At 50.7% G+C, this 12,575-nt stretch overlaps 1 protein-coding gene across 4 annotated transcripts in view; it reads right to left on the bottom strand.

Moving 5' to 3' along the window:
• HENMT1 (HEN methyltransferase 1) overlaps positions 1 to 12,575 on the bottom strand; it is a 191,594-nt gene that overhangs the window by 173,178 nt on the left and 5,841 nt on the right. For 2 of the 4 annotated variants that reach the window (XM_063940168.1, XM_063940169.1), the window contains exon 2: positions 12,212 to 12,264. The exons of the other annotated variants lie outside the window; for them this stretch is intronic. The gene's annotated coding sequence lies outside the window, so the exon portion shown is untranslated. The remainder of the gene's footprint in view (positions 1 to 12,211; positions 12,265 to 12,575) is intronic. 4 annotated transcript variants of the gene reach the window in all.

Raw genomic sequence — 12,575 nt, 5'->3', positions numbered from 1 at the left:
AGCGATGCGTCTTTTCTTCACGCTAGGCGCTCCGTTGCCTGGCGACATCTGTCGCCGGGCAACGGCGCTCGTGCGCAATGCGCACGTCGCGCATGCTTAGTTCTGACCCATTCGCACTGCAGCGAACAACCGCTGCGTGCAAATGGGTCAGAATGACCCCCTATGTTCACTCCCTGTCTGCGGAGCAAAATCATCATCTCTGCCATCACTTTGGTGAACACCCTCAGTGCTATGGAGAGACCAAATGGCAGGGCCTGAAACTGGTAGTGATAGTCCTGCAGTGCAAACTGTAGATAAGCCTGATGAGGCACCCAGATCGGAATGTAAAGGTACGCATCCTTGACATCCAGAGATGCTAGGAATTCCCCCTCCTCCAGACCTGAGATCACCGCTCTCAGCGACTCCATCTTGAATTTGAACACTCGTAAGTACGGGTTCAATGACTTGAGGTTCAGAATCGGTCTCACCGAACCATCGAGTTTTGGTACTACAAACAAGCTGGAATAGTAACCCTTGTTTTGTAAATGAGGTGGACGTGGAACAATGACCTGGGTCTGTAACAGTTTTAGAATGGCGTCGTGTAAGTTTATTCTCGCCTCTTGTGAAACTGGTAAGCCTGATTTGAAGAATCTGTGAGGTGGGAGCTCCTGGAACTCCAGTCTGTAGCCCTTGGATATAAGGTCTATGACCCAGGGATCCTGTCACGATCCTGTCCAGATGTGACTGAAGAATTTTAGCTGGGCTCCCACCCACCTGTCTTCCAGGCATCGCGGTCCACCGCCATGCGGAAGGTTTTGAGGAAGCAGAGCCTGAGCCCTGTTCCTGTGAACCAGCAGTCGCTGGTTTGCGTGGTTTACCTTTAGCACCTCTGGCTGCGGTAGAAGAACCTCTGGCCCTACCCCTAAACGTGGCAGTCCAAAAGGACTGTAAATAAGGTCCTGAGTAGGCCTTCCTAGCTGGCGGAGCTGCAGAATGTAGGTATGTGGACTTACCCGCAGTAGCTCGGGAGATCCATTTGTCAAGTTCATCCCCAAATAAGGCCTCTCCCATGAAAGGTAGGCCTTCCACTCCGTTCCTGAAGTCCACATCAGCAGTCCACTGACGTAGCCATAATCCTCTGCGTGCCGACACTGCCATAGCTGTAGGGCATGCATTAAGCAAACCTATTTCTTTTATGGCTTCCACCATAAAGTTTGCAGAGTTTTGAGGTAAGGTGTCTAACCACTCAATTCAATTACCTGACCATTTAGCAATGGCTCTTGTAATCCACCCACATGCTATAGTGGATCTCTGGGCCACTCCAGCAGCAGTATACAAAGATTTGAGTGTAGTCTCAATCTTGCGATCAGCCGCATCTTTTAGGGAGGCTGCAACAGGGACAGGTAATACAATTTTACGTGAGAGCCTGGAGGCTGATGCATCCACTATTGGTGGATTTCCCAATTTTTTACTATCCTCAGGAGGAAAAGGAAAAGATGATAACAACTGTCTAGGAATTTGAAATTTCTTATCTGGATTAACCCACGGTTCTTCGAACAGGGTATTTAGTTCCTTTGACACAGGAAAAGTGACTGAGAATTTTTTCTTAATATTAAAGTAAGATTCCTCACTCTGATAGCCTCTATGAGAGCCTCTACACCCTGTGACAGAGTACCCTCCCCTACCTCTATGGTCACCTCACCTTCCTCCATTTCTGACCTTTTATTATCAGAGTCAGAATGCAGGATATGGGCCAAAGTACGTTTTTGCGGACAAATGGTAGGGGACTGAGATGCTGGTATGGGTACTGAGTCCTTTTTCATAAACTCAGCCATAACCTGCCTTAAGTATTGCGTCTATTTTTCATTACGAGATAATTTTGTAGAAATGGTGGAAATCATTCCCCTAATGGCGTCTAGCCATGCTGGTTCTGCCCCACTAGCCTGGGAAGTGATACTACACTGAGTACACATTAGTGAACCCCCTGGAGAAGAGGGACACTGTGCCTTACATGAAACACACTCTTTTCCTGACATACTGCAGTAGTGACAGCACACACACACACACACACACACACACACACACACACACACACACACACACACACACACAGGAAAAGGCTAAAAACACAATTAACCCACAAAGAGCTCTTCCAGAGAGACACAGAGAGAGTATGGAACCAGCACACGGCGCCCTTTTCGCTAATGCCAAGCTTAGCTGGGTCGCAGACTAAGTACCTAGATTAGGGACTTAGGCCCTCATTCCGAGATGATCATAGCTGTGCCAAATTTAGGACAGCTACGATCATTCACACTGACATGCGGGAGGACCACCAGCACAGGGCTAGTACGCCCCGCATGTCAGTGCCACCCCAAACCCCCCCCCCCCCTCCCCCCGCAGAAGTGCAAAGGCATAGCACAGCGGCGATGCCTTTGCACTTCAAGAATAGCTCCCGACCAGTGCAGCTTTAGCGTGCTTGCCGGGAGCTACTCATCGCTCCCCGGCCCGCAGCGGATGCGTATGACGTCACGCAGCTGCTGCAGGCCACTCCCAGCATGGTCCGGCCACGCCTGCATTGGCCGGACCGCGCCCATGAAACGGCGCCAAAACGCCGCCGTTCTGCCCCCTTCCGCCCAGCAATATCGCCTCTGCCTGTCAATCAGGCAGAGGCGATCGCAGCCCAGCTACGGCGCCGGCGCTTGCGCAGTAGGTACCCGTTCGCTCGGCTGCAATAAAAAGCAGCGAGCGAACGGGCCAGAATGACCTCCTTAGTACACTAGTAAACCGCTCCCCCCTGCTATATTCCCCTGGTACCGCTGAGGTAAACTAGAGGCTTTCTGGAGGAGCTGCGCGTCCCCTGTCAGTCAGCTGCAGTAGGGATAATGGCGTTTGTGAGCTGCTGGATCCGCTCATACTGAAGCTTCGCCCCTTCATTGGCGCGCGGTCTTCCCGCTCTTCTTTATACTGGCTTTTTGTGTCTGTGTGCATAAAATGGAGACATTCCCCTTTTATGGCTGTAGTGGCAGACTGATTGTAGCAGCATATTTGTTAGCAGTTGGGCAAAACCAGGGGGGTCATTCCGAGTTGTTCGCTCATTGCAGATTTTTGCTATGCTGCGATTTGTTGCTAACTGCGCATGCGCATGGTACGCAGAGCGCATGCGCTTAGTTATTTTACTAAAAACTTAGCAGTTTTGCTGTGGCTTCAGCGGCGCTTTACAGTCGCACTGCTGATCAGTGTGTGATTGACAGGAAAGGGGCGTTTCTGGGTGGCAACTCAGCATTTTCCCGGCGTTTGCAAAAAAACGCAGGCGTGTCAGGAAAAAACGCAGGAGTGGCTGGGGAAACGGGGGAGTGGCTGGCCGAACGCAGGGCGTGTTTGTGACGTCAAACCAGGAACTAAACGGACTGAGCTGATCGCAATCTGTGAGTAGGTCTTGGGCTACTCAGAAACTGCAAAGAATTATTTAGTAGCAGTTTTGCTAATCTTTCGTTCGCACTTCTGCTATGCTAAGATACACTCCCAGACGGCGGCGGCCTAGCGTGTGCAATGCTGCTAAAAGCAGCTAGCGAGCGAACAACTCGGAATGAGGGCACATGTGCACTGCAGGTGGGGCAGATATAACATGTGCAGTGAGAGTTAGATTTGGGTGGGGTGTGTTCAAACTGAAATCTAAATTGCAGTGTAAAAATAAAGCAGCCAGTATTTACGCTGCACAGAAACAAAATAAGCCACCCAAATGTTGCATCTGCCACGCCTGCAGTGCACATGGGGGGGGGGGGGGGGGGGGGGATCATTCCGAGTTGATCGTAGCTGTGCTAAATTTAGCACAGCTACGATCAGGCACTCAGATATGCGGGGGGACGCCCAGCATGTCAGTGCCGCAGCCCCCCCTGCAGAAATGCAAAAGCATCGCACAGCGGCAATGCTTTTGCATTTGAGGAGTAACTCCCGACCAGCGCAGCTCCTGCGGCTGGCCGGGAGAACCTCTTCGCTGCCCGGGTCGCACCGGCTGCGCATGACGTCATGCAGCCGCTGCGGCCTGCCCCCCTCCCCCCCCCCCAACGGTCCGGTAACGCCTGCGTTGGCCGGACCACGCCCCCTAAATGGCCGCCCAGCCCCCTCCCGCCCAGCGACCGCCTCTGCCTGTCAATCAGGCAGAGGCGATCGTTAGGCAACGACGGCCTTCGGCTGTCTGGCATGCGCCGGCGCACTGCGGCGCCGGCGCATGCACAGTTCCGACCCGATCGCTGCGCTGCGATAAACTGCATGACCACTTTGGTTTTGCCCAACTGCTAACAAATTTGCTTCTACGATCAGGTCTGAATTACCCCCTGTGTACTTAGTCAGGAGACTCAGGGGATCATTCAGACCTGATCGCTCGCTAGCATTTTTTGCAGCATTGCGATCAGGTCAGAACTGCGCATGCGTATGCACCGCAATGCACAGGTGTGTAGTACGGGTACAAAGCAGATCATTGCTATGCAATGGGTTTTACGAAGAATCCATTCGCACAGCCGATCGCAAGGAGATTGACAGGAAGAAGGCGTTTGTGGGTGGTAACTGACCATTTTCAGGGAGTGGTTGGAAAAATGCAGGCGTGTCCAAGCGTTTGCAGGGTGGGTATCTGACGACAATTCCGGCCACCGGACAGGCTGAAGTGATCTCAGCAGCTGAGTAAGTTCTGGGCAACTCAGAAACTGCACAAAGTTTTTTTGTACCGCTCGGCTGCACATGCGATCGCACACTTGCAGAGCTAAAATACACTCCCTGGTGAGCAGTGACTATGCGAACGCAGGACTGCAAACACGGCTAGCGAGCGATCAGGTATGAATGACCCCCTCAGTCCGCCCCGTGTAGAAGCTGTGTGTCTCCGTACCCTCATGCCGCCATAATGGCCGGCGACCCACTAACCGGGACGCCAGCTTAGTACTCACCACTCTTTATTCTTCTGGCTCTGTTGGGGTGGCGGCGTACTGCGGGAATGTACGCTCACCGTGGTGGGGCTTGCGAGTAGTTCCCTCAGGAGCTGGCATCCTGTCAGCGGGGAACGGGGCCATTAACCCTTAGTGGGGTGGGGTGGGGTTGGGGGTTGCCCCCCCCAAGTCCCAAAATGCAGGCAGGCTGGTGCCATCCAGTCCTGCCTGAAAATAACAAACTTTTAAAAATAAATGTAGAAAACTCTTCAGGAGCTTCCAGAGACGTGACCGGCTCTTCCGGGCACATTTGCTAAACTGGGGCATAGAGGGAGGAGCCAGCACACACAATCAAACTTCTATAGTGCCCATGGCTCCAAGTGGACCTGTCTATACCCCATGGTACTAATTGGATTCCCAGTATCCCCTAGGACGTAAGAGAAATTAAGATTAATAAATCACCTGGTCCCGGTGGAATTCACCCAAGGGTTCTCATGGAGCTACACTCCAAATTAGCGAGACCCCTTTATTTGATTTTCACGGACTCACTCACATCAGGCATGGTCCCCAAAGACTGGCGTTTAGCAGAAGTAGTGCCAATATTTAAAAAGGGACGTAAATGTGAATCGGGTAATTATAGAACAGTAAGTCTTACATTTATAGTGGGGAAGGAATGGAAGGTATTTTAAGGGATAGAATACAGGAGTTCCTTGAAACCAATAAGGTTATTAATAGGAACCGCAGGGTGAAATGAGCGCCCCCCTCCTCCCCCTTTCCCGTGTCCCCCCCCCCTCCCCTCGCTCAGCACATCGCTGTGCTGAGCGGGGGGGAGAGATGTGTGCTGAGCGTTTCGCTTAGCACACATCTCCCGTCTATACGGCCCTTAAGTGTCGTAAGTATCTTTTTTGTATTATTTTTTAATCATTAATGACAGGGGAGGCACTGCCTCCCCTGACTGCATGTCCCTGAAAATAGGAGTTTAATACCTACCGGTAATTCCTTTTCTCTTAGTCCGTAGTGGATAATGGGGTCTTGTACTTTAGTACCATGGGGGGTATAGATCGGGTCCACTGGAGCCTGGCACTTTAAAAACCTTTAGGTTGTGTATGTGTGTGCTGGCTCCTCCCCTCTATGCCCCTCCTACCAGACTCAGTCTAGGAAAACTGTGCCCAAGGAGACGGACATAATATGAGAGAAGAAACATTACAACAGCGGTGAGGCAACAAGCCAACACACAACCAAAAGCGAAAGGAGGGCGCTAACCAGAACAGAGGATAGCAACACCAACCCAACCAGGATAGCACAGCTATCCCAACAACATAATGAGACAGCAATGCCAGTCCAACCAAATACTTACACAGGTAAGCAGGAATGAAGCACTGAGGCGGGCGCCCAGTATCCACTACGGACTAGGAGAAAAGGAATTACCGGTAGGTATTAAATTCCTATTCTCTCTTACGTCCTAGTGGATACTGGGGTCTTGTACTTTGTACATGGGGAAGTCCCAAAGCTCCCAAACGGGTGGTAGAGTGCTGAGATCCCTGTAAAACCGCCTGACCAAACTGAAGGTCATCCCAGGCCAGGGTATCGAACCGATAGAATTTTACAAACGTGTTCAAACCAGACCATGTAGAAGCTCAGCACAACTGTAGGGCTGATACTCCCCGGGCAACGCCCAGGAAGACCCCACCGACCTTGTCGAGTGGGCCTGAATAGATGTCGGCAAGAGCAGAGCCACCGAAGTATATGCCTGTTGGATGGTCAAGCAGAGCCAGCGAGCAATAGATTGCTTAGAAGCCGGCCAACCAACCTTGGAGGCATCATAAAGGACGAACAGCGAGTCAGATTTCTGATGACGAGCCGTCCTTTTGACATAAATCTTCAGGGCCCTGACCACATCCAGGGACTAAGGACCAACGGAAGTGTCAGACAACACCGGAACCACAATAGGTTGATTCACATGAAAGGCTGACACCACTTTTGGCAAGAACTGAGGACGGGTCCTAAGTTCCGCTCTATCTTTATGCAATATCAAATAAGGGCTATTACAGGATAAGGCCCCCAATTCAGACACCCTTCTGGCAGACGCCAATGCCAATAACATCACCGTCTTCCAGGTGAGAAATTTTAACTCCACCCTATGTAAGGGTTCAAACCAGTCCGATTGGAGAAAGGACAGAACCATATTGAGGTCCCACGGAGCCGTGGGAGGTACAAAGGGCGGTTGCAAGAACTCCCTTCAAGAAAGTTTGTACTTCAGGCAACACGGTAAGTTGTTTCTGGAAGAAAATAGAGAGCGCAGAAATCTGAACTTTGATGGAGCCTAACCGTAGGCCCATATCCACTCCCGCTTGCAGGAAAAGTAGAAATCGACCAATTCTAAATTCCACGGGAGAAACCTTTCTACCCTCACACAGGAAACATACTTTTTCCATATACGATGGTAATGTTTCAACGTGACCATCTTGCTGGACTGTATCATGGTGGAAATGACCCTGGAGGGAAGACCTTTCCTAGATAGAATTTCCCTCTCAACTTCCAAGCCATCCAACGTAGCTGCTGTAAGTCTGGATAGACGAACGGACCTTGTTGAAGAAGATCTTCTCGGAGCGGTAGAGGCCAGGGATCCTCCAGAGCCATGGTTAGGAGGTCTGAGTACCATGCCCGTCATGGCCAATCCGGGGAAATTAGAATGGCCTGAACGCTTTCCCTTCTTAGGGGTAAATTTGCTAAGATGGGAGTTCTATTTCAGATGGGATGTTGCCCATAGCAACCAATCAGATTCCAGGTATTGTCTTCTAGAAGCTGCTAGATAAATGAGAAGTAGAATCTGATTGGTTGCTATGGGCAACATCCCATCTGAAATAGAACTCCCATCTTAGTAAATATACCCCTTAGTCTTTTTAGAACCCTTGGGATTAGTGGTAGAGGAGGGAACAGGTACACAAACTGGTACCTCCACGGCGTCGTCAGTGCGTCCACTGCAACAGCCTGGGGATCCCTGGTTCTGGAACAGTAATGGCATAGCTTATTGTTGAGTCAAGAAGCCATCAGATCTATCTGCGGACAGCCCCACCGGTGAATTAGCTGTTGAAACACCTGTGGATGTAGGCCCCATTCCCCCCGGATGGAGGTCGTGACTGCTGAGGAAGTCTGCTTCCCAGTTGTCCACTCCTGGAATGACTATGGCTGAGATGGCCCTTGCGTTGGCCTCTGCCCAGAGGATTTTTGACACATCTCGCACATCGCCGCTCTGCTTCTTGTTCACCCTTGTCGGTTTATGTGCGTGAAAGGCCGTAGCATTGTCTGACCGAACCTGGATCGCCTGATCCTTCAGGAGATGAGATACCTGCAGAAGAGCATTGTAAATTGCCCTGAGTACCAGGATGTTTATCGGCAAAACAGACTCCTATCTCGACCATATCCCCTGGAACTGGGCCCCTTGGGTCACAGCCCTCCAACCCCAGAGGCTGGCATCCGTTGTCAGTAGAGTCCATGAGTGGATACTGTAACTCCTGCCCTTCACCAGGTGAGGAACCTGAAGCCACCATAATACAGAAATCCAGGCTTTCGGAGATAAGGTCACTTCCTGATGCATATGAAGGTGAGCCCCGACCATTTGTCCAGTAGATCCAGCTGAAATGGACGGGCATGGAATCTGCCATATTGGATTGCCTCGTAAGCAGCCACCATCTTGCCCAGTAATCGAATGCAAACATGTATGGATACCCTGCGAGGACTGACCACCGAGCGAACCATAGCCTGGATAGGCAAGGCCTTGTCAATCGGAAGATATACCTTTTGAGACACTATATCCAGCATCATTCCCAGGAACTGAAGACATTGGGTCGGTTCCAGGTGAGATTTCTGAAAATTTAGGATCCACCCATGATCCTTAAGTAGGCGAGTCGTCAGATTGATGCTGTGCATCAGACGCTCCTTGGACACAGCCTTTATGAGGAGATCGTCCAAGTAGGGGACTATGTTTACTCCCATCATGCGCAGTTACAGCATCATCTCCACCATGACTTTGGTGAAGACCCTCAGAGCTGTGGATAATCCAAAGGGTAAGGCCTGAAACTGGAAATGGTCGTCCAATACGGCGAACCTGAGGTAAGCCTGATGAGGGGGTCACATGGGAATGTGTAGGTAAGCATCCTTGACATCCAAAGACACCAGGAATTTCCCCTCCTCCAGAGCGGACACCACCGCCCGCAGGATTTCCATCTTGAATTTGGACACCCGCAGATACGGGTTTAGAGACTTCAGGTTCAAGATGGAGCGCAACGAACCATCTGGTTTGGGAACGACAAAAAGACTGGAGTAAAACCCCCTGTTGCGTAACAGAGGAGGTACTGGAACCACCACTCCCGTCTGCAAGAGTTTTTGAATAGCCACTCGTACGGTAACTTTTGCTGCGGGTAAAGCTGGTAAGCCCGACTTGAAAAATCTGTAAGGAGGGAGTTTTTGAAATTCCAGCCAGTATCCTTGAGAAATGAGGTCCCTCACCCAAGGATCCCGGCAGGATTCCGCCCACACGTGGGCGAAGTGTTGAAGGCGGGCACCTACCTGAAAGTTGCCTTGCTGCTTGGGCCAACCGTCACGAGGAAGGCTGAGTGTCAGGGGATCCGGTGGTCTGGTCCAGGAAGACAGCATTTGCATGTTTACGGGACTTACCACGAGATCACCTGGTAGTGGTGGAGACCCCTCGGCCCCTGCCTCTGAACCTTGCCACACGAAAGGACTGCAAGGAAGGTCCGGTGTAAGAACGTCTAGCAGGTGGTGCAGCCAACGGCAGATAGGTAGACTTACCCACCATTGCTTGGGAGATCCATTTATTTATTTTTTCTCCAAACAAGGCATCACCTGTAAAGGGAAGATTTTCTACACCCTTTTTGGAATCAGCATCAGCTGACCACTGAAGTAACCACAGAGCTCTGTGCGCCAAAACAGCCATAGCAGTAGTGCAGCCATTTATCTTACACAACTCTTTAATAGCCTCACTCATAAAATTTGCAGCATTCTGTATATGTTGCAGCAGAGTAATGACCTCATCCTGGGACAGAGAGTCTAAACCGTCAATAACATTATCTGACCACTTGACTACCGCTGTCCTCATCCATATCATCATTATCTACATCAGGCTGATCAGAATCAGACTGGAGCACCTGTGGCAGTGAGCATTTATGTGAAACCACTAGAGGGGCTGAGAAGCCTTCTTGGTATCTGCTGCTTTGGCCACACAATCAATAGAGTGTTTTAACACCTGTCTCTCTTTTCTAGCTGCAGCTAATTCTGAATTAACATTCTGAATCATGCTTTTAAAACTATCTAGCCAGTCAGGTGCCTGTTAACTGTGACCTTGTGGAGACCAGGGACATTGTTCACACATGAGTGACCCCGCTGAAGACGAGGTTGAGTTCCAAGCAGGATACATTACCATGGGGGTCATTCCGAGTTGATTGTAGCTGTGCTAAATCAGCTACGATCAGGCACTCAGACATGCGGGGGGATGCCCAGCACAGGGCTAGTCCGCCCCGCATGTCAGTGCCGGCCCCCCCTCGCAGAAATGCAAAAGCATCGCACGTTGGCAATGCTTTTGCATTTCAGGAGTAACTCCCAGCCAGCACAGCTCCTGCGGCTGGCCGGGAGAACCTCCTTGCTGCCCGGGTCGCAGCGGCTGCGTGCGACGTCATGCAGCCGCCGCGGCCCGCCCCCCCCAACGGTCCGGCCACGCCTGCGTTGGCTGGACAGCGCCCCCTAAACGGCGGCTTAACGCCGCAATCCAGCCCCCTCTCGCCCTGCGACCGCCTCTGCCTGTCAATCAGGTAGAGGCGATCGCTACAATACAACGGCCTTCGGCCGCCCAGCATGCGTCGGCGCATGTGCAGATCCAACCCGATTGCTGCGAAAAACTGCAGCGAGCGATTGGGTAGGAATGACCCCCCATGTCCACAGACATCTTACACAACTGTAAAAACAGCGCAGCCCACTGACAAACACCTCCACACAGACCCTAGAGAGCCCCTGGAGTGACACTGAGGAGCGGACACCAGTACACAGAAACACAGCAGTACAATGTGTAACTAAGTGTATGACCTGACAGTAGTGCAGCGGTGCTACCACTGGCGTGCTCCCCCCTTTCTATGACCTCCTGGTATCAGCACACAGTTCTGTAGCAGCGTGGGTCTCTGGAGGAGCAGCGTGCATGCAGCCTTGATCCGAAGCAGCCACCTGTAATGGCACGCGGTCCCTGATCAATAGTTTATACTGGCTATGTTAGAAATAACATAATAATATGCATACAGTACACATAAAGCCTTTTTGTGACAGTAAGCACTGAGGTTCATCAGCCCTTAGCCAGTTTGTCAGCGGCAGGCACCGCAGCTCTGGGCCCGTGCCCGCCGCGTGACTTGCCGCCAAAACTGCACCGGGGAATGTACGCTCGCTGTGGTGGGGCTTGCGAGTAGTTCCCTCAGGAGCTAGCGTCCTGTCAGCGGGTAACGAGACCATTAACTCTTAGTGGGGTTGGGGTTGGGCCATTCCCCCCCCTACGTCCCACAATGCAGGCAGGCTGGTGCCATCCAGTCCTGACGGAAAATATCAAACTTTTAAAAATAAATGTAGAAAACTCTTTAGGAGCTTCCAGAGACATGACCAGCTCCTGCGTGGACATTTTCTAAACTGAGTCTGATAGGAGGGGCATAGAGGGGAGGAGCCAGCGCACACATACACACACTAAAGATTTTTAAAGTGCCAGGCTCCAGTGCACCTGATCTATACCCCCCATGGTACTAAAGTACAAGACCCCAGTATTCACTAGGACGTAAGAGAAAGTAACATGCTAAATAATGTGTACAAAACCCAGTGGGCAACATGGAGACGAGTCCAGCAATATAAAAAAGTCCAAATTAAACAGTGGGAGCAGATATGCGATACAAATGGTTAGTAAGGGGTTAAACAAAAAGATAAACAAACAAGCCTGCTGTGGTCCAAAGAATCTTCTGGTTCGATGTCAATATGAATCGTGCCACACTCGTCCCTGCACATTGGGGGTGGAAGGTGTATGGCTGCAGACCCTGGAGAGAGGGCCCGCCAATGTCCAGGTAGATGAAGCAGGGAAGTGGCTGGGCAAGGGAGTGGGCAGCAATATGGTGGGCTCTCAGCAGCTGAGTAGCGTGCAGGTAGCAAGATGGCGGTTGCAGCCTGGCCCTCTTCCCCCTTCGGCTCCCAGCTCATATCCTTATTATTTACACTAATAAGTATATTATCACATATTGTATATTTCAACAAGATATTTCTACCCTTAAAGTTACCTAAATTGATGTCTTCTTTTCACTGCAGGCAATGTGTTGTAGTTGTCAGGTATCTGAAAAATAAATATGAAACAGAACCAATCAATACATCTGTACTGTGTGGTGGATTCATTTGAAGTTCTCTATGTAGTTGGGAGTGAATAACAGAAAAAAGAAAACACAAATAAGTGAGAATAAGTGAGGTTTTACGCTTTATCCAATTTAAATACCAACCAAACTAAATTGGAGTGTTTTTTAATTCATTAACTCAGCCCAGATATAAAAAAAGAAGCAATCCATTGGCAAAGGACTTCCTGAAAGTCACCTGTCAATAAGGCACTTTCCCCTGTGTTCCAGCCACAGGAGCCAGCTCTGCGGCTGCTAT

This window comes from Pseudophryne corroboree, chromosome 9, assembly GCF_028390025.1.
Source record: "Pseudophryne corroboree isolate aPseCor3 chromosome 9, aPseCor3.hap2, whole genome shotgun sequence".
In the NCBI taxonomy this organism is placed as follows: domain Eukaryota; kingdom Metazoa; phylum Chordata; class Amphibia; order Anura; family Myobatrachidae; genus Pseudophryne; species Pseudophryne corroboree.
This window is presented reverse-complemented; position numbering and strand designations above follow the sequence as displayed.